Source organism: Bubalus bubalis, chromosome 1, assembly GCF_019923935.1.
Source record: "Bubalus bubalis isolate 160015118507 breed Murrah chromosome 1, NDDB_SH_1, whole genome shotgun sequence".
NCBI lineage: Eukaryota > Metazoa > Chordata > Mammalia > Artiodactyla > Bovidae > Bubalus > Bubalus bubalis.
Genome location: NC_059157.1, coordinates 38465826 through 38491590, shown reverse-complemented (window position 1 = coordinate 38491590; position 25765 = coordinate 38465826). Strand labels below are relative to the sequence as shown.

Sequence of the window (25765 nt, the reverse complement as noted above, 5' to 3'; positions counted from 1 at the left end):
GACCCTCCTGGGTGGAAGGAGGGCCTTTATGAAAGAGACCCCAGAGAGATGGCTCACCCCCTTGTGCCCTCTGAGGACACAGGGAGAAGACCGCCATCCACCAGCCACCTGCTCTGTCTTGATCGTGGAGCTCCCAGCCTCCAAAACTGAGAAGTGAGGGTCTGTTGTCAGAGAAGGCAATGGCACCCCACTCCAGTACTCTTGCCTGGAAAATCCATGGACAGAGGAGCCTGGTAGGCTGCAGTCCATGGGGTCGCTAAGAGTCGGGAACGACTGAGCGACTTCACTTTCACTTTTCACTTTCATGCATTGGAGAAGGAAATGACAACCCACTGCAGGGTTCTTGCCTGGAGAATCCCAGGGATGGGGGAGCCTGGTGGGCTGCTGTCTTTGGGTCGCACAGAGTCGGACACGACTGAAGCGACTTAGCAGTAGCAGCAGCAAGGTTCTGTTGTTAGTAAGCCACCTATTACAATACCACATGTAAAATAGATAGCCAGCAGGAATTTGCTGTGTGACTCAGGAAACTCAAACAGGGGCTCTGAGACCAGCTAGAAGGGTGGGATGGGGAAGGAGATGGGAGGAAGTGTCGGAGGGAGGGGGCATGGGTAAACCCATGGATGATTCTTGTTGATGTATGACAAAAAACCACAAAATTCTGTAAAGCAATCATCCTTCAGTTAAAAAACAAAGTGCAAAAAAAGAGCCACCTGGCCTATGGTGTTTCTGTTTCAGTAGCCTGAAAGGGCAGACACAGGACAAGTGAGAATCACAGCACAGGTGAAATAAGGTACCTCATCATTCGGCCTTAAGATAGGGAAGTGACGTGGAGTATCTGGCTGTGCCCAATGCCATCTCACTACAAGGAGCCTTAGACGTGGAGGAGGGACGTAGACCAGTGTCAGAGATGCACGCTGAGAGGCTAAACCAGCCCCGGCTCACATTGACGTGCAGAAGGGGCCATAAGCCAAGGAGGGCAGGCAGCTTCTAAGCGTGAGAAGGAAGGAAGCCTCCAGAAGGAACGGCATGCTGCTGACACTGTGATTTGAAGCCAATGAGACGCATTTGGGACTTTGGATCCTCAGAACCACAATAACAAGTATGTGTTCCTTTAAGCCACATAGCTTGTGGCAATTTGCTACAGCGGCAATGGGAAATCAATACAGCAGTAGCTTAAAACCATGCCTTGAGCCTAAAATTAGCAGCTCAAAAGAGACAAACCTGTGTGTGTTTAATGGAGAAAAAAATGATAATAGCTGTCAACATTTTACTCAACTTTATATTTTTTTTTTTCACAGAAATGCTCATGGTGCATCTGCCAACTCTTCTTCATCTCAAAGGTTGTATTTGGGACTCAGTCTTACACCTCACATATCTTGTATCCCTTTTACCCCTTATTTTTAGTTTGTTTTATTATCATGGAATGCTTATCTGCCATTAAGTGTGGTTTGGTGGTACTGTTTATATGAAATTTTGATCATATTCTTTGTTGGGATTTCAGTTTTTAATTTCTACTTAATTTTAAGTTGCATTCTTGTATCTGTTGATGTTTTACTGCCATAACATTTCTGGGTGTCATGTTGCACTCCTGCATGGGAGGAATGCTCGTGTCATTTCAGCACCGAGAAGATGATGGCTTTCCCATGTGAGTCATGAACCAAATGGGCTCATGCACTGGTCCAAGGTCAGCCTTTCCACCTGGGTCCTGGGTCTCATTTCTCATGCTTACTCAGGGGTGAGACCCACACCATCTCTACCTCTTGTCCCTGTCTACTGCAGCTACAAAAAACTAAAAGCAGGGACTTCCCTGGTGGTCCAGTGGTTAAAACTCCAGCTGCCAAAGCAAGGGGCATGAGTTCATCCCTGATCAGGGAACTAAGATCTCATATGCTACAGTCATATCGAACTCTTTGCGACCCCAAGGACTGCAGCATGCCAGGCCTCCCTGTCCATCAATAACTCTCAGAGGTTACTCAAACTCATGTCCATCAAGTCAGTGATGCCATCCAACCATCTCATCCTCTGTCATCCCCTTCTCCTCCCACCTTCAATCTTTCCCAGCATCAGGGTCTTTTCAAATGAGTTACTTCTTCCCAGAAGGTGGCCGAAGTATTGGAGTTTCAGCTTCAGCATCAGTCCTTCCAATGAATATTCAGGACTGATTTCCTTTAGGATGGACTGGTTGGATCTCCTTGCAGTCTAAGGGACTCTCAAGAGACTTCTCCAACATCACAGTTCAATAGCATCAATCCTTCAGTGCTCAGCTTTCTTTATAGTCCAACTCTCACATCCATACATGACTACAGGAAAAACCATAGCTTTGAGTAGATGGACCTTTGTTGGCAAAGTAATGTCTCTGCTTTTTAATAAACTGTCTAGGTTGGTCATAGCTTTTCTTACAAGGAGCAAGCGTCTTTTAATTTCATGGCTGCAATCACCATCTGCTGTGATTTTGGAGCCTAAAAAATAAAGTCATCTATTGCTTCCACTGTTTCCTCATCTATTTGCCATGAAATGATGGTATCAGATGCCATGATCTTAGTTTTTGGAATGTTAAGTTTAAGTCAGCTTTTTCCACTCTCTGCTTTCACCTTCATCAAGAGGCTCTTTAGTTCCTCTTCACTTTCTGCCATAAGGGTGGTATCATCTGCAATCTGAGCTTACTGATATTTCTCCCAGCATTCCTTATCCAGCTTGTGTTTCATCCAGTCTGGTGTTTCGCATGATGAACTTGCACAGAAGTTAAATAAGCAGGGTGACAATATACAGCCTTGACTTACTACTTTCCCAGTTGGAACCAATCTGTATTTCCATGTCTGGTTCTAACTGTTGCTTCTTGAGCTGCATACAGGTTTTGCAGGAGGCAGGTCAGGTGGTCCATCTCCTTCAGAATTTTCCACAGTTTATTGTGATCCACACAGTCAAAGGCTTGAGCATAGTTGATGAAGCAGAAGTAGATGTTTTCTGGAAATGTCTTGCTTTTCCTATGGTCCAACAGAGCTAGCAATTTGATCTCTGGTTCCTCTGACTTTTCTAAATCTAGCTTATACATATGGAAACTCTCAGTTCATGTACTGTTGAAGCCTAGCGTGGAGGATTTTGAGTGCTACTTGGCTAGCAATCAGCAGTCTGCATTGATAACTAAGTTTCTTCTTTTCAGAAGACTAACCTATTAGGCAAACTACATCTGTACCTCTTGCCCTATAACTCCGCAGGAGCCACACTCTGCATCTATGATTCCTTAACTTATTCTAGCCGCGTCCTGATACTTAACTTTATGGCATCATAAACCTCCCCTTGTAGTTTGGTACCTCTCTTTGCTCTATTTTAACCTCATGTTGATGCTTAACTTTATGGTGCACTCTCTTTGGAAGCCACCCCATAGTGATTTGCTTTCCCCCTTTTGTATTACAGGAAGAAAGTCACCAGGAGATCCTCAAAGCACAATGGACCCAAGCACAGGGACCAACTGCCAGACCCAAATACCTAGCTACCTGACACTGGCCTAGTGACTGTTTCCAAACAGTGCAAAAAGAGAGAATTCAGGACCCCTACACTTTTTATCCCATATCTCCAACCCCTGACTGTGAGCCCCAACTGTTTGATCCCCTGGATTCCCGATGGAGGGCAGACAGGCTCCTTGAGGCAGGAACCAATTGTGTTCTCCCTTCTGCAGGCTTAAGGTTTAAGGCCATCTTTCTGTTTGCCCCAAACTCTGTCTCTGTAAATTTTATTTGGCTCCCATGGGCAGAGAAAACCAAGATTTCAGTGGAAACAATGCCACTGAGTCTGGCTGGTTCCCCACCTCTCTGCCAGGATGACTCCTGCCAACGGGGATCAGGAGGCATCCAGTGTGACCTCACTCACCCCTTCCTCCACCCTATGTTGACCTGGCCTCTAATCGTGGAGCCATGGACAGGGGCTTCCAGGTGTCTCTGCCACAGTCCACCTGAGAAGGGCAGAACTGCAGAACTGCAAGGTAGGTTTCCAGAACAGAGAGAAACATCTGTGGTTGAAGAAAGCGTGGGAATAGATGTGTAACATTTAGGGAGTCAGTGTAAAGGATCACTTTCAGTATAAAAGTACAAGAGAGAAATGTGGCCAATTGCCTGTAGGCTATACTTTCTTTTCCATTATTATAAAAGTAGTGTTGCTGGGACCAAGGAAGTAAAACCCTCACAGCTATTCTGTAGAATTAAGTAAGACTTGTTTAAACAGCTTGCTACAAACACTCTATTTTTAGGTTGATGTCACTAAACTAAAATAGATCTCCACTTAGTGAAAGATTCAAATGCTGATCAAAAGATTAAAAGTGAAAACATTTTGTTGCTAAGTTGCCTCAGGACAGAGAGAAAAAGTCAGAACATATAGTTCACGTAAGATGGAAGAGAGGTGGGTGAGTGAAGGCTAGAGACCATGACGTATTATGAACTGCTTTGACCTGTTGGTTGGGAGTGGTTGAGTGGGTGCTTTTGCTTGGGAACACTTTGGGATAAAGCAACTTAATGGGCTCTCTCCAGACCCTCAAAACCCTAAGGATTATGCCCAAGCCTTCCTTTCTTTTCTCCTTCCCTCCCTCATTCCCTCCATTCATATCCATTTATTCGTTTACCTATATGTTCACACTTCCATACTAGTACCTATTCATAGAAACAAATGTTTGACTACCTGCTCTGTGCCAGGCACTGTTCTAGGTGCTGAGACTGTGAGATAATAAAACAGGACTTGTTACTTTGTAGACTTACATATAAAGAAAAAGAGAGGTATGAACATGTAAGGCAAAACCAAGTGGAGAGAAGGAAGACATAGAGAAAAATATCAATGATATACCTGGTATGCACGTGTGCTAAGTCACTTCAGTTGCGTCCAAATCTTTGTGACCCCATGGACTGTAGCCCACCAGGCTCCTCTGTCCATGGGATTCTCCAGGCAAGGATACTGAAGTGGGTTGTTATTCCCATCTCCAGGGGTTCTTCCCGACCCAGGGATCAAAACTGCATCTCCTGCATTGGCAGGTGGGCTCTTTGTCACTAGGGCTACCTGGGAAGCCCCTTATCTAGTATCCTTTGCTGCTTTACACTCAAGAATACATTGATGAATTACCTGTATTAAGAAATACTCTAGCCCATAAAGCCTCACCTGATTGTGGTCAATGCAAGAGCTTGCTTAGGTAGGATCAATTCTTTCTGTAAATGGTAGCAAAAAAAAAAAAAATGTTGAGAGTGAAAAAAGATCATTTTAATTTCCAAAATTCCTTCTCATTTTCGATTGTGAAAGGTGTATGTGTGTTGTGTTGTTGTTGTTCAGTGAATCAGTGTCCAACTCTTTGTGACCCATGGGATGAGGGTGTTTATTCTGAAAGGAGAAATGGACAGATGCAGAGACATGAAATAAAGGTGAAAAAAGAAATGAATAATTTTCTAACAGAATTCAATATTTAATGATTTTTCCCCCCAAAATGCACCAAACCTCAGAGGCATAAGCAGAAGTGAGAATCATAGTGGAAATGCTGACTTCCTACACCCGCTTCCTTTATGACAGGCAAACACTTGGACCATGTGTCCATAGATGAAACATCCTCAAATTAGGCCCAGGCCAAGCTGAACATGTCTGGTAGGATAAAAGCACTTTCTTTCCAGCTGAAGTTTTCAAACTCTCTGCCAGATCGCCTGCACCGATTCAGGTGTGCCACCAGACACTGGTTCTACTTGGAATTCCGAAAACTCCTTTCCCATCATGAAGCTACTGTAACTTCCCTTCCTCTTACTTGTGTGTTTTATCCAGACAACATTGGGTAAGTGGCAGATGCAACAGGTCGGGTGATGTGGTGGATGACCTTGGAGCCTAGAGTAGGGAAGGTCAAGTTGATTCATCATCCAGGGATGTGATAAAGGGAATAATAACAAATCTGAGAGAAGTATAGCATATACGGCATGGTTCATTTTACAAATAACAAAGAGAAGCTTAAAGACATGAAAAATAGCCTCCCACGATTGCCCTTAACTAGCTGGTGGTAAACCCATAAATTGTAATGGTGATAGAAAACATTTACAGGGGGCTTTATGGCTTGCAAACGATTTCCATGTGACTAACAGTAACACTAAGAACAGTAAATCATGTTGACCACTTCCAATCCCAAAGAAGGGTAATGCCAAAGAATGCTCAAACCAACACACCATTGCACTCATCTCACACGTCAGTAAAGCAGTGCTCAAAATTCTCCAAGCCAGACTTCAGCAGTACATGAACCATGAACTTCCAGATGTTCAAGCTGGTTTTAGAAAAGGCAGAGGAACCAGAGTTCAAATTGCCAACATCCGCTGGATCATCGCAAAAGCAAGAGTTCCAGAAAAACATCTATGTCTGCTTTCTTGACTATGCCAAAGCCTTTGACTGTGTGGATCACAAGAAACTGTGGGAAATTCTGAAAGAGATGGGAATACCAGGCCACGTGACCGGCCTCTTGAGAAACCTGTATGCAGGTCAGGAAGCAACAGTTAGAACCGGACATAGAAAAATGGAATGGTTCCAAATAGGAAAAAGAGTACGGTACATCAAGGCTGTCTAATGTCACCCTGCTTGTTTAACTTATATGCAGAGTAGATGATGAGACATGCTGGGCTGGAAGAAGCATAAGCTGGAATCAAGATTGCCGGGAGAAATATCAATAACCTCAGATATGCAGATTACACCATCCTTAGGGCAGAAAGTGAAGAGGAACTAAAAAGCCTCTTGATGAAAGTGAAAGAGGAGCGTGAATAAGTTGGCTTAAACCTCAACATTCTGAAAACTAAGATCATGGTATCTGGTCCCATCACTTCATGGCAAAGAGATGGGGAAGCAGTGGAAACAGTGCCAGACTTTGTATTTTGGGGCTCGAAAATCACTGCAGATGGTGGCCGCAACCATGAAATTAAAAGACGCTTACTCCGTGGAAGGAAGGGTATGACCAATGTAGATGGTATGTTGAAAAGCAGAGATATCACTTTGCCAACAAAGGTCCATCTAGTCAAGGCTATGGTTTTTCCAGTGGTCATGTATGGATGTGAGAGTTGGACTGTGAAGAAAGCTGAGTGCCAAAGAATTGATGCTTTTGAACTGTGGTGTTGGAGAAGACTCCTGAGAGTCCCTTGGACTGCAAGGAGATCCAACCAGTCCATCCTAAAGGAGACAAGTCCTGGGTGTTCATTGGAAGGACTGATGCTGAAGTTGAAGGTCCAATACTTTGGCCAGCACATGCGAAAAGCTGACTCATTGGAAAAGACTTTGATGCTGGGAGGGATGTGGGGCAATGGTGGTGCCAGCCAGCAAAGTTGATCAGGTCCCGAGAAGGTGCACGGCAGGGCTGAGAAAAGAAACTAAAGCAAGAGAAATCTGCAACAAAGATGGGGTCGAGAGGTTCAGACATGTCTCCACAAAGGGACGCAGTCTGACACCAACTTTATTCAGCATCTCATATTTATACAGAAGAGCGTGAGAAAGACAAGACAGTTAACATTTTCTTTGTTTGACCTACACATCTTACAAACAGTCACAAGAAATCTTGAGAGCATGGGAATGGCACCCTGTTATTATTTCTTACACCAGATAACATTTCTCTGTGTGTGAGAAGTTTGCACAGAACTCCAGGTGTCTGCAGTAAATAAGCGCCTAATCTCTGGGGTGGCGGGACAGAGAGCTATGTTTGCAAGCAAACCCTGAATGACTGAGGCAGTTCCCAGAGCTGTGTCCTTCGGACAAAGGACCCCGTTCTCACAGGCAGCTCCCTACATCTCCCCCTTTCTTTTTATATAGGCGCACGCTTATGTTCCTTTAACCGCAGACCATTTCCATAGATGGAAGCCTTTATCACCCGTAGATCATCAATCAGTTTTTTAATTAAACAAGGTGCAAGAAATAAAACAGTTAAAATTATTAAGAATAGTCCTCCTATGGCCACTCCCAAGTACCAAATACTATTGACAGTAGGTACATGTCGAAAAAGTCCTTTAACAAAAGACTCAGCTCTTTTTGCAACATGCAAATCAGGTCTAGGTGCATTTTCAATGTTCATTATTTCCTGATGTAGATGCAGCAAATCTAAGGAAATATTTTCATTATGCCAAATACCTTCTAAATGAGCTTTCACCTTATCCCAAGCAGTTATACTACCATTATATTTTTTGGGGGTAACACAGATCCATCGAAAATCGGCATGACATTGTACCTGTAATCTCAGCTTTATACTTTGAACCTCTTCACCTAAAAATTTTACAACATCATAAAGGGCATTCAATCGATCTTCTAGCTTTTTGTCAATATTTTCTTGAGTCCCCAGGGTAACGGATACATTTTGTGCCAGATTATTAACAAAAGTTGCAGTTTGCACTGAGTGTGCCAGGGTTTCCGGCCGAGTCTGGAGACCAGTCCCACAATGACTCATTTGTTCCAAATATGTTATAAACCGTAGCAGTTCCATCTCGACACAGTCTCCATGGTGCAGCAGTGACTCTTCCCCTTGTTCCAAAGTCGCAGAAAGGGATATCTAAAGGACCAGTTCCATTACGATGTTGAGGAGTTCCAGATTCTTTCGTTACTCCAGGAATATATAGGCTCCAACCATTGTCATAATCAGCATATCCTGACTCCCCAACAAAAAGACATCCTGTTGAATTAAAATATCTAGACAGACAAATAGGTAAACGATCAAACACTCCATGATAAGAGAAATTAACTTGATTAGGAATAATATGTTTATCTGAAAAACCACCCAAAGCTACAGTATCATTAGTGTATACGGGAATGGACCGACCCTCCCAGCCCACTGGTTGGAGAAGGGGAGGATCGGGAAAATAAGCCCAGTAAGCATTTGAATATTCTTCAGAATGTGCAGTATTAATCTGATTTAAGATAATTAATCAGGTTATCAGGAAGCTTAAAGGCGATATCGGATCACCCTGCACAGCAACACGATTCTGTGCCTCTCGCATCAATGCCTGAAGTTGTTGCCGAGATGGTAATTCATCATGCTCTTGAATCGTCAATCTCCTCATCTGGTTTACTAGAGATCGTCTCTGCCGTGCGTACCAACCTTTCCGGCAGCCAGCGCGGCGCTTCGGCATCCTGTGGGAAAACACAAACATGCCCTCGTCCCCAGATTAGTACAGGATCTGGTCCATACCATTTTCCCACAAGTGGGTCTTTCCAAAAGACTTTAGGTCTTATTGTTTGCGCATCAAAGTTCCAAAATCGCTGTGCCACTGAACGGTCACATATATCCAATTGTAAAAAATTTAGAACAAATAAAGCATGGTTTAGAGAGTTGGAGGGGGTATTGGGATACAATTCCCCCTTCTTTAGTTTTTGCAATTGATGTTTGAGAGTTTGATGTGCCCGTTCAATAATTCCTTGAGGATTATAAGGGATACCCGTTTTATGTGAGATAGACAATTGTGTACAAAAGAGTTGAAAATTTTTTCCAGTGTATCCTGGACCATTGTCTGTTTTTATGGTTTTAGGGGTTCCCATAACAGCAAAACATTTAATGCAATGAGCTATACAATGTTTGCTAGCTTCTCCGGATTGTAGAGAGGCATGTAAAAAGCCCGAGAAGGTGTCAATAGTAACAGGAACAGATTTTTGTTTACCAAATTCAGGAATATGGGTAACATCCATTTGCCATATATCATTTAGCAACAATCCTCGGGGATTAACTCCATAATGGGGGATGCTAAAAAATTGAGGACATGTTTGACATTGCTTAACAATCTGTCTGGCAGCTTCTCAAGTAATGCCAAATTGAAGTCTTAAGCTACTGCTGTTTTGATGGTGTACGCTGTGAGAAGTTTTTGCCATTTGTTCCAATGAAGGAAATATCATACGTGTAGCTTCGTCAGCCAAAGCATTGCCTCGTGCTAAAGGTCCAGGAAGCCCAGAGTGAGCACGAATATGACCAAAATAGCATTTGTTAACTCTGGAACAAATTAAATGTTGTATATCATGAAAAAGAGTTTGGATAGTAGAATTCAGGGTACCAATAAATGGAACAGTCTCAATAGTGTTTAAGGCTCTTATGATATATTGACTGTCAGAATATAAATTAAAAGGAGCAGAAATTTGTAATAAAGCCTGAAAAACGGCAAATAGTTCTACTTCTTGAGCAGACTTGTAATTAGTACGCCAGGCGGCCGTATTGTCCTGTATAATCAAACTAGCTATTCCATTAGAAGAGCCATCAGTAAATACAGTTAGCGTGTCAGCAAGGGGCTGAGAAACAACGATTTTGGGGAAGAGAAATTGGTGATAGTGAGCAAATTGCAAAATTTTATCCCTTATCTCACTTTTGTTGTTGATACAGTACTTCTTTGACTGTCTTTCCTTGTAATGTGGCGGCCAAAGTTATGTCTTGAACGTATGAAGCTCCGATATCGGCACAAATCCGTACATAATTGGATAAGCCTCCCTTTTTCCTGTAAGGTCTCAAGGCAGCTTGACAAGCCCAATTGGCATTCTCATAAGCAAGCTGTTTAGCCAACACCATCCCCGCCTGCTCATCCCCTATCACTTTACCAATTGCCTCAAGCAGGCGGGCAACAAAATCCTGATATGGTTCATCTGGCTTAAGTTGCTTAAAGGGCAGTGGTTCATAGTACCTCTGCTGTTGAGCATTTTCAAATACTGGATAGATTCCTGAAAACCCGGGAATATGTTCTCCTTCTTCATTAGCTCGCTTAATCGCTTGTTGAAGAGGAGATAATAATATCTCACTTCTAATTTTTATGTTTTCACCGGGCAAAGAAGCAGGGATAGATATAAGCTCTCGTGGTTCTACAAAAGGCGGAGGTGGATCGAGTCCAGCAAGAACCGAGGGAGGACATGCTGGAGGCACAGGCTGGCTGGAGTGGGAGTCTCCCTGTGCATCCTTCTTTACTGCTATAACAGTCTTCTGAATTAAATTCTCCAGCTGTTCTTCAGAAAGCCCTGAATGCTCTAATTCCCCTTTTCCCGTGGGGGGCTGCATGCTAACCATCATCTCCTAAGGCACATTCTCTCTATGGTACTGAGCTGCTTGTTCATTTAACTCTTCCTGTTCATCAGAGCTTAACACATCATCACTCCCTCCAGCCTAACAAGCTGTTCCCTCAGGCACAGCATAAAGCGGCTCAGGCGGAGGGGTGGAAAGCTCTGCAACTTCGGGTCCTGTGGAATCCCTGAGAGCCGTTTCAATTTTATGTCCCTCATGTTCAGGATCCAGACAGTCTCTTATGAGAGTCCATAAAGAAAAAGCATCCACAGGAACACGATTGGGACCATGTAAGGAGTAATATGTCTGCAATTGATTCCCTACCTTTTTCCAAGTTTCCAGACTAACTGTTCCTTCCTCTGGAAACCAGGGACAAACCTCCTCTATAAAAAGTAAAAACTTCTCTAGCTGTAACTTATTTACATGAATTCCCCTACCTTTTAACATAGTTTTCAACATATGTACAAATAACTGGCGGCTATTGCCTTGTCCCATGATTTATTACTCTCGACAGTAACACTCCCTGCCCTTTTACTTTAATTAATTAGGAATTCCTTGTCACTTACCTCAATCTTGGCGGGCAGCAGCCGTCGTTGCGCTCCGATTCCCGAGTCCCTGTTTCGGGCGCCACCTGCCGGTGCCAGCCGGCAAAGTCGATCAGGTCCCGAGAACATACACAGCAGGGCTGAGAAAAGAAACTAAAGCAAGAGAAATCTACAACAAAGATGGGGTCGAGAGGTTCAGACACGTCTCCACGAAGGGACGCAGTCTGACACCAACTTTATTCAGCATCTCATATTTATACAGAAGAGCATGAGAAAGACAAGACAGTTAACATTTTCTTTGTTTGACCTACACATCTTACAAACAGTCACAAGAAATCTTGAGAGCATAGGAATGGCACCCTGTTATTATTTCTTACACCAGATAACATTTCTCTGTGTGTGAGAAGTTTGCACAGAATTCCAGGTGCCTGCAGTAAATAAGCGCCTAATCTCTGGGGTGGCAGAACAGAGAGCTATGTTTGCAAGCAAAATCTCAAGGACAGAGGCAGCTCCCAGAGCTGTGTCCTTCGGACAAAGGACCCAGTTCTCATGGGCATCTCCCAGCAGGGCAGGACGAGAAGGGGGCGACAGAAGATGAGAGGGCTGGATGGCATCACGGACTCGATGGGCATGAGTTTGAGTGAACTCTGGGAGTTGGTGATGGACAAGGAGGGCTGGCCTGCTGCAATTCATGGGGTCACAAAGAGTCTGACACGACTGAGAGCCTGAACTGAACTGAACTTCCTCTTTGAAACAATGAAACTTTTAATGTCGTATCCCAAATATATTCCTCAGAGCAATATTTAATCGGGTAGGCCATTTTACAAGATGGGATTAAGAAATCAAGTAATTTGTTCAAAGGAGTGCAGATTGAATGTAGGGAGCACTTGAACTCAAGCCCAAGTGGCTTTGACTCCAAAGACCTTCTTTTATTAAATATTCAACAATCCCAGAAAACTAATGTACTTACTGAATTACATGAAATCAACAAATCCTTTAGCTCAAGTGTGGTCTGTGCATCCGTCGGGACATATTTATCCTACAAGGTTATGTGTTGCTCACCTGCAGTCCAAGCTAAACTGGGTGTCCTGCGTTTTCCCTGCAGCCCGCCTCAGGTGACAGCATGCTCCAGGTGGTGCTGTGGTGACAGCGCCTCCAGATTAGCATCTTCCAGGAGCCAAAGGTAATTCTTGCTCAAATGACGCCAACCCGGGAAGGCCCGGGTGCTCTGATCAGGCCCCCCACCCCCGAGGAGCAGCCACCACCGTGGGTGCTGCTGGTCCTGTGTCCTAGCAAAGCGCTCTTAGGACTCTCGACCTTGGGATTAAGGCCCCAGCCCTGAAGGGAAAGGTCAGTTCCACTCAGAAGTCATTAACAAGCAGGTCCAGTTGTTTAGTCCCTCAGTTGTGGTCCACTCTTTGCGACCCCATGTACTGTCGCCCACCAGGCTCCTCTGTCCATGGGATTCTCCAGGCAAACATACCAGAGTGGGTTGCCATTCCCTTCTCCAGGGGCTCTTGCCGACCCAGGGATCAAAACCACACCTCCTATATTGGCAGGTGGGCTCTTTGTCAGTAGGGCCACCTGGGAAGGCCTTTATCTGGTATGCTTTGGTGATTTTCATTCAACAATACACTGATGAATTACCTGTATTAAGAAATACTCTAGCCCATAAAAGTTCACCTGATTGTGGTCTATGCAAGAGCTTGCTTAGGATGGTTCAATCCTCTCTGAAAATGGTAGCAAAAAGAAAGAAAGAAAGAAAAAGAAATGTTGAGAGTGAAACAAGATCATTTTAATTTCCAAAATTCCTTTGCAATGGTCAAAGGTGTATGTGTGTTGGGTTGTTGTTGTTCAGTCAATTAGCCGTGTCCAACTCTTTGCGACCCATGGATTGAGGGTGTTTATTCTGAAAGGAGAAATGGACAGATGCAGAGACATGAAATAAAGGTGAAAAAAAGTGCATAATTTTCCAACAGAATTCAATATTCAATGATTTGTCTCCAACAAATGCACCAAGCCTCAGAGCCATAAGCAGAAGTGAGAATCAATGTGGAAATCCTGACATCCTGCAAACCACTTCCTTTATGACAGGCAAACACTTGGACCATGTGTCCATAGATGAAACATCCTCAAATTAGGCCCAGGCCAAGCTGAACATGTCTGGTAGGATAAAAGCACTTTCTTTCCAGCTGAAATTTTCAAACTCTCTGCCAGATCGCCTGCCCCGATTCAGGTGTGCCACCAGACACTGGTTCTACTTGGAATTCCGAAAACTCCTTTCCCATCATGAAGCTACTGTACCTTCCCTTCCTCTTACTTGTGTGTCTTATCCAGACAACATCAGGTTAAGTGGCAGAGGCAACTGGTCAGATGATATGGTGGATGAGCTTGGAGCCTAGAGTAGGGAAGGTCAAGTTGGTTCATCATCCAGGGATATGCTGAAGGGAATAATATCAAATCTGAGAGAAGCATAGTATATGCGACATGCTCCATTCTACAACTAATGAAAGAGAAGCTTAAAGATGTGAAAAATAGCCTCCCACGATTGCCCTTAACTAGCTGGTGGTAAACCCATAAATTGTAACGGTGATAGAAAACATTTACAGGGGCCTTTATGGCTTGCAAATGATTTCCATGTGACTAACAGCAACACTAAGAATAGTAAATCATGTTGACCACTTCCAATCCCAAAGAAGGGTAATGCCAAAGAATGCTCAAACCAACACACCATTGCACTCATCTCACACGTCAGTAAAGCAGTGCTCAAAATTCTCCAAGCCAGGCTTCAGCAGTACATGAACCGTGAACTTCCAGATGTTCAAGCTGGTTTTAGAAAAGGCAGAGGAACCAGAGTTCCAATTGCCAACATCCGCTGGATCATCGCAAAAGCAAGAGAGTTCCAGAAAAACATCTATGTCTGCTTTCTTGACTATGCCAAAGCCTTTGACTGTGTGGATCACAAGAAACTGTGGGAAATTCTGAAAGAGATGGGAATACCAGGCCATGTGACCGGCCTCTTGAGAAACCTGTATGCAGGTCAGGAAGCAACAGTTAGAACCGGACATGGAAAAATGGAATGGTTCCAAATAGGAAAAAGAGTACGGTACATCAAGGCTGTCTAATGTCACCCTGCTTGTTTAACTTATATGCAGAGTAGACGATGAGACATGCTGGGCTGGAAGAAGCATAAGCTGGAATCAAGATTGCCGGGAGAAATACCAATAACCTCAGATATGCAGATTACACCATCCTTAGGGCAGAAAGTGAAGAGGAACTAAAAAGCCTCTTGATGAAAGTGAAAGAGGAGTGTGAATAAGTTGGCTTTAACCTCAACATTCCGAAAACTAAGATCATGGTATCTGGTCCCATCACTTCATGGCAAAGAGATGGGGAAGCAGTGGAAACAGTGCCAGACTTTGTATTTTGGAGCTCGAAAATCACTGCAGATGGTGGCTGCAACCATGAAATTAAAAGACGCTTACTCCGTGGAAGGAAAGGTATGACCAACGTAGATGGTATGTTGAAAAGCAGAGATATCACTTTACCGACAAAGGTCCGTCTAGTCAAGGCTATGGTTTTTCCAGTGGTCATGTATGCATGTGAGAGTTGGACTGTGAAGAAAGCTGAGTGCCAAAGAATTGATGCTTTTGAACTGTGGTGTTGGAGAAGACTCCTGAGGGTCCCTTGGACTGCAAGGAGATCCAACCAGTCCATCCTAAAGGAGACAAGTCCTGGGTGTTCATTGGAAGGACTGATGCTGAAGTTGAAGGTCCAATACTTTGGCCAGCACGTGCTAAGAGCTGACTCATTGGGAAAGACTTTGATGCTGGGAGGGATGGGGGAGGGGGCAGGATGAGAACGGGATGACAGAGGATGAGAGGGCTGGATGGCATCACGGACTCGATGGGCATGAGTTTAAGTGAACTCTGGGAGTTGGTGATGGACAAGGAGGGCTGGCCTGCTGCGATTCATGGGGTCACAAAGAGTCAGACACGACTGAGAGCCTGAACTGAACTGAACTTCTTCTTTGCTGAAACAATGAAACTTTTAATGTCGTATCCCAAATATATTCCTCAGAGCAATATTTATCGGGTAGGCCATTTTACAAGATGGGATTAAGAAATCAAGTAATTTGTTCAAAGGAGTGCAGATTGAATGTAGGGAGCACTTGAACTCAAGCCCAAGTGGCTTTGACTCCAAAGACCTTGTCTTATTAAATATTCAACAATCCCAGAAAATTAATGTACTTTCTGAATTACATGAAATCAACAAATACTTAGGCTCAAGTGTGATCTGTGCATCACTCCGGACATACTTATCCTACAAGGTTATGTGTTGCTCAGCTGCAACCCAGGCTAAACTCCGTTTCCTGCATTTTCCCTGCAGTCCTCCTCAGATCACAGCATGCTCCAGGCTATGTAGTTGTGAGATCGCCTCCAGTTCTTAGCATCTTCAAAGAGCCAAAGTTAATTCTCGCTCAGATGATGCCAAACCAGGAAGGCCTGGTTGCTCTGATCAGACCCTCCACCTGCGAGGAGCAGCCACCACCGTGGGTGCTGCTGGTCCTTTGTCCAAGTAGAGTGCTCTCAGGACTCTTGTGCTGGAGACTAAGGCCCCCAGCCCTGAAGGGAAATGTCAGTTCCGCTCAGAATTCATTAACCAAGCAGGTCCAGTTGTTTAGTGACTCGGTTGTAGTCCACTCTTTGTGACCCCATGGACTGTCGCCCACCTGGCTCCTCTGTCCATGGGATTCTCCAGGCAAGGATACTGGAGTGGATTTCCATTCCCTCTCCAGGGGATCTTCCCGACCCAGGTATCAAAACTGCATCTGCTGCATTGGCATGTTGTCTCTTTGTCTTAGGGCCACCTGGGAAGCCTCTTATCTGGTATTCTTTGGTGCTTTTCACTCAAGAATACATTGAAGAATTACCTGTATTAAGAAATACTCTAGTTTATAAAGCCTCACTTGGTTGTGGTCTATGCAAGAGCTTGCTTAGGATGGAACAATTCTCTCTGTAAATGGAAAAAAAAAAAAAATATATATATATATATAGAGAGAGAGAGAGAGAGAGTGAAAAAAGACCATTTTAATTTTTCTGAAATTCCTTTTCATTTTTTGATTGTAAAAGGTATGTGTGTTGGATTGTTGTTGTTCAGTCAATCACTCGTGTCCAACTCTTTGCAACCCATGGATTGAGGGTGTTTATTCTGAAAGGAGAAATGCACAGATGGAGAGAAATGAAATAAAGGTGAAAAAAAGAAATAAATAATTTTCTAACAGAATTCAATATTTAATGATTTTTCTCCAAACAATTTTCCAAACTTCAGAGCCATAAGCAGAACTGAGAATCAATGTGGAAACCCTGACTTCCTGCAAACCTCTTTCTTTACGACAGGCAAACACTTGGACCATGTGTCCATAGATGAAACATCCTCAAATTAGGCCCAGGCCCAGCTGAACATCTCTGGTAGGATAAAAGCCCTTTATTTCCAGCTGAAGTTTTCAAACTCTCGCCCAGATCTCCTGCCCTGATTCAGCTGTGTCACCAGACACTGGTTCTACTTGGAATTCCAAAAACTCCTTTCCCGTCATGAAGCTACTGTACCTTCTCCTCCTCTTACTTGTGTGTCTTATCCAGACAACATCGGGTAAGTGGCAGAGGCAACTGGTCGGATGATATGGTGGATGACCTTGGAGCCTGGAATAGGGAAGGTCAACTTGATTCATCATCCAGTGATGTGGTAAAAGGAATAACATCAAATCTGAGAGAAGCATAGCATATGCGATATGCTCCATTTTACAAATAATGACAGAGAAGCTTAAAGAAGCTACAAATACCTCCCATGATTGCTTTTTACTAGATGATGGTAAACCCATCAACCGTATTGATGATAGAAAACATTTACAGGGGACTTTACGGCTTACAAATCATTTCCATGTGCCTAACAGTAACACTAATGATAATAGTAAATCATGTTGACCACTTCCAATCCCAAAGAAAGGCAGTGCCAAAGAACACTCAAACGAACACACAATTGCACTCATCTCACACGCCAGTAAAGCAGTGCTCAAAATTCTCCAAGCCAGGCTTCAGCAGTACCTGAACCGTGGGCTTCCAGATGTTCAAGCTGGTTTTGGAAAAGGCAGAGGAACCAGAGATCAAATTGCCAACATCCGGTGGATCATTGAAAAAGCAAGAGAGTTCCAGAAAAACATCTATGTCTGCTTTTTTGAGTATGCCAAAACCTTTGATGTGTGGATCACAATAAACTGTGGAAAAGTCTGAATGAGATGGGAATACCAGACCAGGTGACCGGCTTCTTGAGAAACCTGTATGCAGGTCCAGAAGTAACAGTTAGAGCTGGACATGGAACAACAGAAGGGTTCAAAATAGGAAAAACAGTACGTCAAGGCTGTCTATTGTCACCCTGCTTATTTAACTTATATGCAGAGTACATCATGGGAAATGCTGGGCTGGACAAGATTGCCAGGAGAAATATCAGTAACTTCAGATATGCAGATGAAACCATCCTGTGGCAGACAGTGAAGAGGAACTAAAAAGCCTCTTGATGAAAGTGAAAGAGGAGAGTGAAAAAGTTGGCTTAAACCTCAACATTGAGAAGACTAAGACCATGGTATGTGGTCCCATCACTTCATGGCAAATAGATGGGGACATAGTGGAAACAATTCCAGACTTTATTTTTTTCGGCTCCAAAATCACTACAGATGTTGGCTGCAGCCTTGAAATTAAACGAAGCTTACTCCTTGGATGGAAAGGTATGACCCACCTAGATAGTATATTGAAAAGCAGAGATATTACTTTGCCAACAAAGGTCCATCTCGTCAAGGTTATGGGTTTTCCATTGGTCATGTATGGATGTGCGAGTTGGACTGTGAAGAAAGCTGAGTGCTGAAGAATTGATGTTTTGGAACTGTGGTGTTGGAGAAGACTCTTAAGACTCCCTTGGACTGCATGGAGATCCAACCAGTCCATCCTAAAGGACATCAGTCCTGGGTGTTCATTGGAAGGACTGTTGCTGAAGCTGAAGCTCCAATGCTTTGGCCACGTCATGGGAAAAGCTGACTCATTGGAAAAGACATTGATGCTGGGAAGGATTGGGGGAAGGAGGAGAAGCTGACAACAGAGGATGAGATGGCTGGATGGCATCACCGCCTGGATGGACATGAGTTTGAGTGAACTCTGGGAGTTAGTGATGGACAAGGAGGGCTGGCATGCTGCGATTCATGGGGTTACAAAGAGTCACAGACGACTGAGCACCTGAAATGAACTGAACTGAACTGAACTGAACTTCCTCCTTAACTAAAACAATGAAACTTTTAATGTCTTTTCCCAAATATATTCCTCATAGCAACATTTATGGGGTAGGTCATTTTACAAGATTGGATTTAGAAATGAAGTAATTTGTTCAAAGGAGTGCAGATTGAATGTAGGGAGCACTTTAACCTAAGCACAAGTGGGTTTGACTCCAAAGACCTTGTTTTATTAAATACTCAACAATCCTAGAAACCTGATTCACTTACTGAATTACATAAAATCAACAAATACTTTAACTCAAGTGTGATCTGTGCATCACTCAGGACATACTCATCCTACAAGGTTATGTGTTACTCACCTGCAATCCAAGCTAAACTGGGTGTCCTGATTTTTCCCTGCAGCCCTCTTCAGGTTATAGCATGCTCCAGGCTGTTCTGTGTTGAAAGAGCCTACAGATCTTAGCATCTTAAAGGATCCAAAGTTAATTCTTGCTCAAATAATGCCAATCCGGGAGGGCCTGGGTGCTCTGATCAGACCCCCCACTCCCGAGGAGCAACCACCACTGTGGGTACTGCTGGTCCTGTGTCCGTGCAGATTGCTCTAAGGACTCTCGTGCTGGCAATTAAGGGCCCCAGCCCTGAAGGGAAATGGCATTTCTGCTCAGAGTTCTTTAACCAAGCAGCTCCAGTTGTTTAGTCACTCGGTTGTCATTCACTCTTTGTGACCCCATGGACTGTCGCCCACCAGGCTCCTCTGTCCATGGGATTATCCAGGCAAGGATACTGGAGTGGGTTGCCATTTGCTTCTCCATGGGATCTTTCTGACCCAGGGATAGAACCTTCATCTCCTATGTCTCCTGCAGTGGTAGGCAGATTCTTTACCAGCTTAGCCATCAGGGAAGCCTGAGGGAAGCCCCATAGACCCTGTTTAAATGAATGAGCGTGATCACCTTCCTATAGAACAATTTAAGGCCCCTTCTCAGTTTTTACTATTATTTTAAAAAAATGTGGAAAAACATTCTAAGCTTATAGGCCACACCAAACCAACGAGAGTTCCAGTTGTGTCCCTGTGGACTGTAATTTGGAGTCCCTTGCTATATAAGATGAATTCTGATAGCTTTAGTTACACATGCCTTATTTATTTGTTTCTTTTTCACCTCCCCTTCCTTGATAGGGAAAGCAAAAAAGAAAAACCTTGAATGTGAGAAAATGGGTGGTGCCTGCAAGTATCAGAACACCCCCGGTGTGTTATCCTGCCTGGAGAATGCAGGAGTCGGAAGAAACACTGTTGCAGAGTCTAGTTTCACCATGGGAGCATCCACAGCAGCAGCAGACACTCCCCACAGCTGAGTCCTGTTAAAAAAGAGCCACTGTTCACTCGGGTCCTGTGGGGTCTTTCTGAGTGCATGAGGTCATGAACTGGATGGGAAGATTTCAGCTGGAAGTCTGGTCACACCACTCGTTAGCTGATTAACTCTGGACAGGCCTTGCCTTTCCTAGGTCTCAGTCTCTGCTCCTGTGACTGTTGAAATGGATGTTCTCCACAACCTAATTTGTTGGTGGTGGGGTTTATTTGCTAAATCATGTCTGATTCTTCTGTGACCCCATGGACTGAGTCCGTGCGATGTTCCAGGCAAGGATACTGGAGTGGGTTGTCCTTTCCTTTTTCAGGAGATCATTCTGACCCAGGGATCAAGCCCACATCTCCTGTGTCTCCTGCATTGGCAGCCAGAGTCTTTAGCACTGAGCCCCAGGAGAGCCAACCTGTTAATCTATGTCTACAAATGTATGGACTGAGGGAAAGAGCTTTGAGTGTGTGTGTGTGTGCGTGTTAAAGTATGAAAAGTCACCGAGGTTTTGTGTCCCTTTGTGGAAGGATATCTGTGTTTCCATTGGCATATGGGTTTCCACATGGTCAACATGTGTTTAACTTCACAAGAGACAGCAAACTGCTTTGGGAAGCAGCTGTGGTCGCTGCTGATAATCTCAGTGGCCTCTGAGTTCCCAGTCTCTCCATGTTCCCATCCCTCATCACACCTCCATGTAAAATTTTCAGTGTTCCTCTGTTAAAAGGATGAAGGACAAATTCTCTAGTTTCTCAGGTCCTTCACCAGTTGGCCATACTTTCTCGAGTTTAATCTTATCTCAGCCTGGTTTGCAAACTAACCCCTGACAAAGTGTCAGTCATCTTTCTGGCGTATTGTGTTCTCCTCATACTGAAACACACTTAAGCTATTTGTCCTCTGACTTTCCCTGCCTGATTTGTACTTGCTTTTTATAGTCTCAGCTCACACATGGCCTTCACTGGGAAGACATCCTTCATTCACCCAACTTGAGTAAGAGAAGAGACTTTGGTTACATGGTCTCAGCTACCAGTACAGTTTCTAGCACACAGTAGGTGTTCAAAAGATGTTGACAGAATAGTCGATGAATAAAGAAAATGATAGAATGAGGCTTCAGATTTCCAATGTAATTCAGGGATGATCCATTAAATGTGAATTCCTCAGTTTACTTAATTCAGGAAGTTCCATCAAACATGAGTCCATGATTCAGCGGAAGTGTTTACCATGTGATGAAGACCATTTATTTTCTTCCCAGGCACACACTTGTGTGAGAGTCACACAAATTAAGCATTCTACAACCTAAAGAAAGAACAAAAATGTCTGTTTTTGGAAGAAAGTCTTGAGATCACGATCTGGGGGAAGAAATAATTCAGTTCAACCGGGAATCCCCAAAATGCACTGCCAGGAAAGTATTCTGTCTTATGCACCTCTTTTCCCTCACTTTGTCCCTCCTATTATACTTGCTTGTTCAGTAGGAGAAAGGCTGAATTTCAAATTTGTTGTGAATAGAAATTTTATGCTGTAATTTGGAAACTAGGATCAGAGAGTGTAAACAGCTCTCTTGGGATGACATTTACAGCCTGTTATTGTGCCCTCTGAAATGCGCCATTGTGGGGTTATCAGATGTCTTTTGGAAACAGCACATTAAAATTTTGTAAGTTTGTGTTTTCATCTTCCTGGCAAGGGATCCCGCTGAAGACAAGATGGTAGCACAGCCCTCAGATATTTACTAAAATCTGCGAACATACTCACACATATGCCCCACGCAGTTGAAGAGTGTCAGCAATACTCTGAAGGTCACTCACCATTCCCAGGCTAAGAACATACGCCTGCTTTCAGGGTTTCTCAGATAAGTCTTACAATTAAGATTAAAGACCTAAACATTAAGACCCTGAAACCAAGGACCTAGAATGGTCTGGGCACCAGCTGAGGGGAGAGAGGTTTCTAAAAGAGAAAAGGAATAGCCCGCCTGGCTCCAAACCAGGACTAAGGTTGGTTTGGGACTTCTCTGGTGGTCCAGTGGCTGGGAGTCCACCTGCCAGTGCAGGGGACACAGATTTGATCCCTGGTCCTAGAAGATCCCACATGCCTCGGGGCACCTAACCACATGTGCCAAATGGCTGAGCCTGTGATCTAGAGTCCAGGATCCGCAACAAGGGAAGCCACCGCAATGAGAAGCCTGAGGACCACAACTAGAGAGGAGCCTCCAGTCACCACAACTAGAGAAAGCTTGGGCTCAGCAGCAAAGACCCAGCACAGACAAAAATATAAAAACAAAAGGTTGGTTTTCCTGCATCTTAGCAGGTGGGGGAGATAAGCAAGGGCCCCCCAAGGACCCTCTAAGTCCAGCCTGTCCACTTTGGTTCATTAGAAAAGGTCACCAGCTTTGGATCCCAGGTTGAGTGGTCAGAGGGCTGGCTCTCATTGGCTTTGGCCTGGGGGGTCAACGACCTGTGGAGTCAATGCCAGGGCTGGTGGCAGGCTCACACTCTCCTTCTGCCCACTCAGGGACGTCAGCCTTGTTTCCACTTTCTTGAACTGCTCATTCTACCCACAGGCTGGAGAGAAGATGCTAGCACTTGGCTTCCAGCAGAGAGCTTGCTCATCATGGTTCCTCACACCTGAAGCTCTGGGCCACATTGTGGAGGCTGTCCTGATGCCTACCCATGCCATGCTGGGCTTCATCATGGCAGCTGTGACCTAGGAGCTCTGACCTCTGGACCACCCATCGCTGGACCCATGGATGTCCTAGCGCTGTGCCGAGATTCTCACATAAGGAGTTCTGCGGCTCTATATTCATTCTTACCCAGAACATCCCCTCAGAGCCCAGAGGAGGAAGGGAATCTACACCCCCTTCTCTCTGATTGAAAGTTAGCCCAGTGAGGAAACTGACTTGGGGTCACTCATCTGAGTGAGGACAGAATGGATGACTGTGCCCAGGGGGCCCACAGCAGAGAGCGGCTTGTTGACCAGAAGCAGACAAAGGACAGGGTCTGGGGGTGGGCATCGGGGGAGCTACTGCATCCATCCAGCCCCTGCTCGCTTAGCTCATTATCTGTCAGGTTTTGTGAGCTAACACCCTGGGAAGCACGAGGAGCCCTGAGCAGTGAGACTTAGGAAAGGAATGATTGGTCAGATGAGTGTATTTACATTAGGTGGCTCAGATGGTCCAGAATCTGCCTGCAATGTGGGAGATCTGGGATAGATCCCTGCGTCAGGAAGACCCCATGGAGGAGGGCATGGCTACCCACTCTGTTATTCTTGCCTGGAGAACCCCGTGGACAGAGGAGCCTGGCCAGACCATGGGGTCACAAAGAGTCAGACACGACTGAGCGACCACATGGTGTGATGTGATGATGGGAGGAAGTGAGTGAGGGGAGACAGAGGACGAAGAGTGCTGGGCACCAAGCACTATATGGCAGCAAAAGACAAGAATCCCTGCAGAAGGCGAGGCGCCAGCTCTCAGGGACCCTCCAGCCCCTCTCAGCCACACCAGCCACTCTCCTCCCGCACATCCAAGTGATTTTACTGCCCTCTGAGCTGTCCCGTGACAGTCAGCACTTCTGTGATGCGAGGAGCAATCACACAGGGGCTCAGACTCCCGCCTCCCCTTCTTTTCTCATCCCTGCCACTGCTTGCTCAAGATATGGGGAAGAATATACATCTGTGTTTTTTCCCAAAATGTCGTGGTTCTACCTATATGAATTATCTCCTAAAGAATACCTCTAAGCTTCCTCTTTTTTCGTGCTCTGCAGCCAGGAACAAAATGCGTCTGGAATGAGGCAAATGGTAAACTTTAGGTATTGCTATCAGCTCAGACACACGTCAGTAGGTGGAAGGTTTAAAAAAGGAGACCATGTATGTTATGACTATGTCCTCATATTAGACTTTAAAGAAAGCAGATGATGGTTTGTTTCCATTCTTTCCCATTGATTTCAGGGTTTCTTCTCTATGCCTCCAGGCCAGATGACCTTTGGCAAACCCGGCTGGGAAACTTCCCTTTTCTTCTCTTCCCAGAGTAGCATCCCTGAGGTGCTTTGGGGACACCAGGGTATCTCTCTGAAAGTGGAGCAGGCTGGAGAAACGAAATTGAACTCAGATATGACAGGGAAATGCCAGAGACCATTTACCTGGTATCACTTGAGAAAAGAAGACAACAAAGATGAGGAGGTAAGACAGCTTCAAGGCTGGTTCAGAAGAGACTCCTCGCAAGTTCCTGGAAAGGAGAAAACAAACAGCACTTCAGTGGGTTGAATAAAAAGCGACCCAAATCTTCTTTAATAGGTCCAAACAGGGCGATTGCATATGGAAGACAGTGTTCAATTCTGATCTGAGTACTAACTAAAATATTTCCCGGACTTCGAAAGCCCATGATATGAACAGGTGCAACGATTAACAATGTTCCAGGCAAAGCTGGAAGGGTTTCTTTTGTTAGCTCTTAATGGGTGCAGGACGAGAAGAGAACAACAATGATGATGACGGTAAAAAAAAAAAAAAAAAAAGAATGAATAGATGGGATGTCCCTGGCAGTCCAGTGGTTAAGACTTGGCCTTCCAGTGCAGATGATGTGGGTTCCAACCTTGACTGGGGAGCCAAGATCCCACATGCCTTGTGGTCAGAAAGACAAAACATAAAGCAGAAGCAATAGGGTAACAAATTCAATGAAGTTTTCAAAACAGTCCACATCAAAAAAATAAAAATCTAAAAGAATGATTAAAATTGATGGAGCACTTACTCTATGGGAACCTGTGAATAGTTTAGATGACATTTTTCCATTTGCTTTCATGAAGTTAGTACCATCCACTACTTCTTCAACTCAGGCACAAATACAGTCAAGATACAATCTTTTATTCTTCCGATAGTCACTCTTGCACTAAACCGAATGGGACTTCGAGAAGGAAAACTATCACAGGGTTTAGGACTCACTTCTCTTCAGATGCTGAGAGGTGTCTGAGATCTATTGTAGCATGTCACTTGGCTCAGTTTGTACAGAAGATGGTCCCCCTGCGTCTGACAATGGGCTTTATCTGTGCTCTAGGAATGACCCTGCTGATTCAGGGCCCTGTCCAGGACATGGTGATGTCTAATGACCCATAAAGCCTCATGTACTTGACTCTTGTGCTATAAAACACAGCATAGTTTCAGGGTAAGTGAAAGTCGAAGGGCTTTGCTCCTTAGCCAAAGCCTGAATCAAAACAAGTTTGGGACAGGGGCTTAGCGTCCCTGATGAAGGACAGAAGGAATGAAAACAGCTTACCAAACGGAGATGGCATCTTGAGACCAAAAACTGAGGAGGCTGCTGGGTATAATCAATAAGTCCATTTTTTTACCAAGGTCGGGGGAGCACCTTACTTCCTCACAGAGCAGGACTCCAAAGCTCCCTCTGAGGAGCCACTGGGGCTATTTTGTTGCTAACCTGGTGTACACAGATGGGGGCTTGGAAATAGAAATCTATTTTCCTAAGATTTGTGAAAGGGTAACTAGTCACATGGGAATACATCAGGGAAGGTTATCCTCATTGTTTGGGGACTAACAGAGCATGGAGGCTGCCTGGTCCTAATGGGTATTAAACAATATCTATTAACTACAAGACCCT

At 44.5% G+C, this 25765-nt stretch overlaps 1 long non-coding RNA gene and 1 pseudogene across 1 annotated transcript; both read left to right on the top strand.

The window, feature by feature from the left end:
* The first annotated feature begins 572 nt into the window (after positions 1 to 572).
* LOC123332548 lies at positions 573 to 4929 on the top strand. The gene is made up of 3 exons (XR_006549367.2): positions 573 to 1099; positions 1299 to 1340; positions 3415 to 4929. It is a non-coding gene; the product is annotated as an uncharacterized LOC123332548 (long non-coding RNA).
* An 11840-nt stretch (positions 4930 to 16769) lies between these two features.
* Positions 16770 to 20428, top strand: LOC123332680 (annotated as a pseudogene).
* The last annotated feature ends 5337 nt before the right edge of the window (positions 20429 to 25765 follow it).